Source organism: Pseudonaja textilis, chromosome 7 (genome assembly GCF_049901715.1).
Source record: "Pseudonaja textilis isolate UNSWEBS1 chromosome 7, rPseTex1.2, whole genome shotgun sequence".
Lineage (NCBI taxonomy): Eukaryota > Metazoa > Chordata > Lepidosauria > Squamata > Elapidae > Pseudonaja > Pseudonaja textilis.
Window position 1 is genome coordinate 29,331,138 of NC_141996.1, and position 6,935 is coordinate 29,338,072.

The 6,935-nt window shown below is 36.1% G+C and overlaps 1 long non-coding RNA gene across 1 annotated transcript; it reads right to left on the bottom strand.

The window, feature by feature from the left end:
• Positions 1 to 3,442: 3,442 nt before the first annotated feature.
• Positions 3,443 to 6,420, bottom strand: LOC148125280 (uncharacterized). Its single transcript, XR_015744306.1, has 3 exons — positions 6,013 to 6,420; positions 5,140 to 5,206; positions 3,443 to 3,906 (listed from the first exon to the last, which is right to left on the bottom strand). It is a non-coding gene; the product is annotated as an uncharacterized LOC148125280 (long non-coding RNA).
• Positions 6,421 to 6,935: the final 515 nt, after the last annotated feature.

Genomic DNA, 6,935 nt, shown 5'->3' on the forward strand with positions numbered 1-6,935 from the left:
TACATTGTTAATGGATCAACCCATCCATTAACTAATGCAACCTAAAAAACATATCCCCATTAACAGTTGAACAATATGCTTTCATTTTTCATATCAAAACAATAGAAAGAAAACTTTCAAAACTGGGATCTGGTTCCCTTTCTGAGAATCTTTGCATTTCAAAAGGCAGCTTTAGTAATATCTCTCCTGAGGAATCAAGATTAGCTTGGCTGAACCAGTAGAACTCCAAACCTTCCTCTGAAATGGAATCTTTTGCAAAGAACGTGATATTGTAAATCACAAGAACAATTTCTTGGAAGTAAGTAGAAGAGTGAATATTAATGGTGTATTAATTATATGCAGGGATGGGTGACCTCTATAGAAATTTATGATATTTGCAGAGCAAAAAAATACTGTATATTGTTCACACAAACACACACACACACACACACACCCTTCATTTAAGATATACTTATGAAGCAAGAAAGATCTTGTGCCAAGTTTCTCTACAATAGAACTATGATCTAATCTTTATCGGAATTCTCCTTAACTGTAAAATGCTAGGAATGTTCAGAAAGCCTCTAAGTATTTCTCTACAAAAGCTGCAATTCTGGAATTTGCCAGAGAAATTATCATTAAGAAAAATATTTCCTAGGCCATGTTTCTCTGAAAGAACCCAAACAAACAGAAATAGAACTCATAGAGTGTATATTTACATAAATAATAGCTTTATTATCATTCCCAGGAAAGGTACTCACATATGTGCTTAATTTTAGCTTCTGTAGTCATTGCTATGCAAGAATTTAGATAAGACTTTTCTTATTATCTGTAATTTTTTTGACTCGATATGGCGGAGGTTAAGCTTAGGAATTTCTCAACATAAAACCTATGCAATAGAGATGCAGGTCCCTAATTAGTTTTAGGATTTTTTTTCAATCCATCTTAAATCTGTGCATGCAAACATTTAATAATGGTGGGCGAAAGAGAGAGTGATTCAAAACTCATTTGCATTTAAATATGGCCCACATATCCCAAGCAACAATTTTTTTTGCTGTGTCTTCATGATGTTGTCTTTATCCGATCACCATCTCTTAAATGAATTAGTCTTAAAATCACCCTTAGCTGAAATGGTATCAGCTAAGGATTACTGTGACACAGGTTTCACCGTGGATATCCTGACACTTTTAAGCAGCTACTTTATAGGTGATTCACTGAATGGTGTGGTGGTCTAGTGGTAAAGATGCTCACTTCCCACTCAGAAGGTTGGGAGTTCATTCCTGGGTAGCAGCAGATGTTTCCTAGGGTGCAAAGTAGTGGTGGGATTCAAATTTTTTTACTACTGGTTCTGTGGGGATAGCTTGATAGGCGTGGCAGGGGAAGGATACTGTAAAATCTCCAGTCAGAGGTGGGATTTGCCAGTTCTCTGAACTACTCAAAATATCCTCTACCGGTTCTCCAGAACTGGTCAAAACCTACTGAATACCAGCACTGGTGCAAAGACAAAAAAAAATCTGCTGCATATTCCAGGTGGCATCAGGATGAGCATCCAGCCAGGAAATGCACAGCTCCCACCCAATTCTACTCTGAATTAAAGAACTATAGGGGTTCATAAGAAAGGAGTTCATAGCTGATTCACTCACGCGATTCTTAAAGGGATATTATAATAATAAGCTTGGCATCTATTGGACACTTTAGGACCTCATTCCTTATGCACTGTTGTCTGTCATTCTGTTTTAGGTAGCAGAAAAGTGCAGCTCCCCTGTACCTATTATGCTCTCAAGTTATGCCTGGCCTGGGACACTTTGAACAGCAATGGTAGCAGGCAGGGGGTGGGATGCCTAGTTTTCTACTGTTTCATGGTACAACCCTTCCTGCCGTAAGATGTGTTTAGACTGCTGTTGAACAAGGTTTTAGTATTCTTCTGTACTAAACCTGTCTCCAAAGTTGACTATCAGTGGACAGCAGCTGAAAGCCAGATTCCCTTTGCATGAATCTGTACAAAGCCTTTGAGAGAGAAAAAACCGAGGGCATTCTAGCAGAGTTAAATTCATTAGTCCAGGCTTATGTCAAACTTTGCCTCCTCTGCAAGCTTCAAATCCAATCTACATTAACAAGAATGATTGGTGTAGGCTTTCCAGCTGGTTATGGTTGATGGAAGGGATGGGAAATACACCAATCCTTGTAAATTGTAATAAAGGACAACTGCATTTGTTGTCATTGTGCCTATGAGGGATGACTAGTGAAGGCAACAAGTTTTATATTTTACCACTTCCATGTGTATACAATTAATCATCAATTTATGACTGAGGATATAAATCAAGCCTGAATTACACTGACAAGTCATCGCAGTTGTAAGTCAAAGCATCATGTGACTGCACCTGATTTTTCAACATTTTTGCAGTGGTCATAAAGAGAACACAATGAATGTGAACCAATTTTCCCCACAGAGCATTTTTTTTTTTTGCCAGAAATTAGCAGCAACTACCTGAAACCAGAAAAATATATTTGCAATTTTTGGTCATGTGATTAACAAGACCCTGCAAATGGCCATAAAGATGAATTTGTTGTCAAGTGCCCAAAATGTGATTATGTGTCTATAGGGGGCTATTCTTATAACTTGGAAAATAAGGCATAAGTAGTTTTGGGGAATCCAAATTTCAAATGGTAGCTAAATGACAAGTCATAAGTCAAAGATTACTTGTATTACTTTAAATCAACTGAAGGAAGAGCTGAGAAAAAAAAAGAGAGACAGAGGAGGGTTTTAAAAAAAAGATGTCTTGTGATTCACTGATCCAGTATGTGCTAAGCTTTGACAAATGTAATCTTGAATAAATCATTGCTTTTGTGCCTATTTATAGGCAATCCACTTTCTTTCATTTTAATGCACATAGATTCTCCCTGCCCCAGACTTTAAAACTGGAAATTGAAGCCCAATGGAAATTACTTTTGCAATGTCCATAGCTGTTTACCAAGAGGCTCTCTACTGTGATCTGCCATAAATATTAGATACTCTTGATGCTTCTGCAAAAAGCTATAATGTAATTTTTATTGATAGCATTCTACTGAAAATGCTGTAACAAGAGAAGATAGTTTAGATGATGTCAAAGGAAGAGAAACAATGCTCTTCAACCATATAATGGGGGTATACATCTTATTTTCTGAGTGTTGCCCATAAAAAGATGTTTCTCCATTGTACTTTTTTAATAGTATCGGACACCCAACCCAGCCTGAGGTCATCTAAAAATTTAATGAACAATTAAATTTTAATGAAAATTCTCTAGATCATTTTAAAAATTGCCGATTAACATATGGCCAAAGTTAGAATCGGATGGGTCCCAGTTGACACTGCCCACTCCAGAACAAAGCAGAACTATTTATGAATTGTTCAACCCATTGCAAATTCTCTGGACTGTGATACCATCTGTCTATATGCTTCTTCTTTACAAATGCATGATACATTTTGTCAAGACTCTGACTGAGATGAAAGTCACTACTCCTAGAGTATTCTCAGCCTTACAGGCAACTCATTCTGTCATAAGAAGAGATATCGTGTAATAGGATGTATTCTTAACAACACATCCTGGTAACAACAGCGACAGTGCTTGCAAAATGACATATTTTCTTATACCTTGCTTAGTACAAGGGAAGGTAAACTGATCTATCTGAATCCTTTCACTTCACTTTTTTCATAATGAGACTAGTCTCCTCTCCAATATTCTTGTTCCTCTCCAACTCAATTTCCATCAAAAATTCCATACAACAGTTCTGAGAAGACATTTTGACCATTTCTTCAACATCATGTGATATCTGTCTCTTGAGAAAAAAAAAAACATTTAAGATTGCAGAGTGGATTCTTACTATACCTTTATCAATCATGAAGTGTGTTTTCCTTGTTTGCTGAGACATATTAGGAAAGGCTCTTTCGCTCTTTTGAGAAAAGACAGAAAAGATGTTAAGCAGTTCCACCTTATCCTCATTTCTTTATTTATACTGCCTTTATTATTTTTATATTATATATTTCTAATACTCCTTCTTCCTCCCATGTTCAACAGACCAATAGCTTCCATGATAACTTTACTTCAGAGTGTCTCAAACACCAGCAGTTACAGTTTGTACTCTCTTAGTTCAGCCAAAGCCAACTATGCTGCACCCAATTATGGGAATTTTCCTAGCTTGATATGTCTCCATTGTGCAAGACTGCAGTGAAGTGAGAAAAGGCACTTCTTAGAAAATCCAGACACTGTGATAGAACGCTTGCAGATAACAAGCTGGAAAAGGATCAGAGAGATTGGCGAGATAAGTGACTGATGTTTGAAGACATTTTATCTGAACTTTGTCATCTTTTACTTCCACCGATGGCTGGAAATAGCTCATGATGAGCCCCTTCTTCCTAGAGAGATTGTAGGCAGACCCAGAACTGCCTGGCAGTTGGAAGGACATGGTGAAATGCAAATTAGTTTTTTAAAAATAGCTGGATGAGTAGGTCAGGATTCCTTTGTAGCCAGGGAGAGATACAGTAGCAGACATAAAAATATGACTGAGCCTAAACTGATATGCCTACTCTTATATAATATATGTAAGAAGTTATTCTCCTGTTAATATGAATATAAATGAGAATTGGTCCCACTGAATGGCCCACAATTAATTTAAATTAATGACATGCAATTTCTTTTCAGTTTTGTTTATCTAATGTAAATAAGCCTGCCTTCTCTGTTGATCTTGGATTCAGCTGTAGAAAAACTGGGCTAGACTTTAGTTCTAACTCTCAGCTATCTCTTAAACTGCAATCTTATCTCCTCAGAAGAATTTTTTATGAAGTTATGGCCCAATGCCCCTTAAAGATTCATTGTCACATCCCTCTAACCAACCCATGAAAATGCCTCACAAAATATTTTTAAGAAACCAGCCCTCATGACTTTGCTTCCAGCTTACCCTTCAGCCTGCCTTCAAAGTTGGCCTAAAATCATACTTATAACTAAATACTGTAATTGTATTTTTAAACCTATTAAAAAGGTTATTAAGTCATTCTGAAGCTAATTTACCATATCTTCACTGTAATTCCCTATATATTAATTGTGCTTCATTGAGGAAACTGTAGGTATGTGTCAACTTGTTTGCATACGCAGTTCTCTCAGGAAGATCTAGGCAGACATTTCCTACCTGACAATTGCCCATATAAGATGAGCCTTCTTCATTTCAGTCATGTTCTTAGTTATCCTTTTGAAATCTCTGTGTAGAAATTTTAATATGAAAGAAAAAGTATTATAACACCCATTCTGACCAGCTAGTTTCCTTTCCTTTCCTCTGAATTCTTTACTCAAAGTTTACATTCTGAGAGAAGTATATTTCTCATTTTCCATTCCATTCTTTTCAGTTTTTCATTATGCAACTTGATAGGTTAGTTGCCAAGTTGTGAATATGTCAAGTTTGGTTGATCATTTTTTTTAAAAGAACATGCTGAAAGATGTGTAGCTTGGTGCACATTTCCTCAAAAAAAAAAAAAAGGCTTTATTCTTGGCCTTTCTATTTAACTTACTTTTTTACCTGAAGAATGCATGTTTGCGCAGCCTTTCCTTTAATATATTTATTTTACTCAGCAAACTATTACAAAACTCTGTACAGAGTAAATTTCAAAAGATGATTAAGTTTATTTTATATCAGTTAAAAATGCAAAATAACAAAAATTTGCATTGCAATATTGGCCAAACACATTCCAGACAGCTGAATTGCTGCTCTAAAAATCCAATTAGTCAAGTACTGGCATTGACAGGATCCAACAGTTGGGTTAGAGATTTAACCCCAAGCCAATTGGATTTCATTGCTGTGTAGCATTATGGAGAATCTCCTTAAATACTTAATGTATTGTTAGACTTCAATAGCTACTTGAACGCACCAGAATGCATTGCTGCCAAGGTTCCATTAATGTTCAAGCAAGGCATTTATCTGCACTTGTGGGAAGTGAAAGTATCAAAAATAGAGATGCTAATTGCACATATTGTTGAGTCACAATTTCCAGCATCTTTTTTCACTTACCTTTGAGCAATATCTATAGATTTGCTCACCCTCTACATGCTTGAATTGGTTTTATCTGTCTTTGGTCTTGCTATATATTTTCTATATAATATTAAACTGTTGCCATTATGACCTTTAACTGAGCAAAATAGTGCATCATAGGAGCTAACCTACAGAATGTATTTAAAATCTAGGTCAAATCACTCTGAAAGGAATGAAATTAGTGAAAGCTGTGGCTGCTTCAGTTCTTCTGGGTGCTGCTGTGGTCACATAATCATTTTCAACGGTTTATGCCAGATTTGCCATCTCTCGCTTCCTACTTCACCATTAGCCACTCATCTGAGGGAAGGGAAGGGGAGGGAAGGAATAGATACCATAAATACATTTTCTAGTCTAATTATAGGGTTGGATATTAATATATAGACCCACATATTAATAAACTGAGAAACAATAAAAGGCATTGCATCAAGATTGGCCTAAATACAAAAGTTTTTATTCAGAAAATAAAACTAAATAAAACAAAAACAATATAGATAAAACAATGTACATTTCTGTAGGAAGAGTTTTTATCTACTAGCTTTATAAGTCTTACTAAATCATGCAGCAGGATCTTTAATGCCAATCTTAAGATCCAGACAAGTTCAGATAACTTTTTTTTACATAAATTGATAATAAATTATTGTGGATTTTAAAGGTCAAGTCTAGCCCTTTCAATGGAGCCTGAAAATGAATAGCCAACAGTTCATCAAATATGCCAGTGGTTCTCAATCTGTGGTTCGCAGATCCCTGGCGGGCAGTGATGTTATCATAGGGGGGCTGTGAAGATTGAATAAATATTATGACTTAAATCTTGAGTTAAGAGTTGCGGGTCTGTGGCCATAGTCATGGCCACAAAAGGGGATCCATGAAGAAAAGCTTAAGAAACACTGTAGTATGCTATTAGT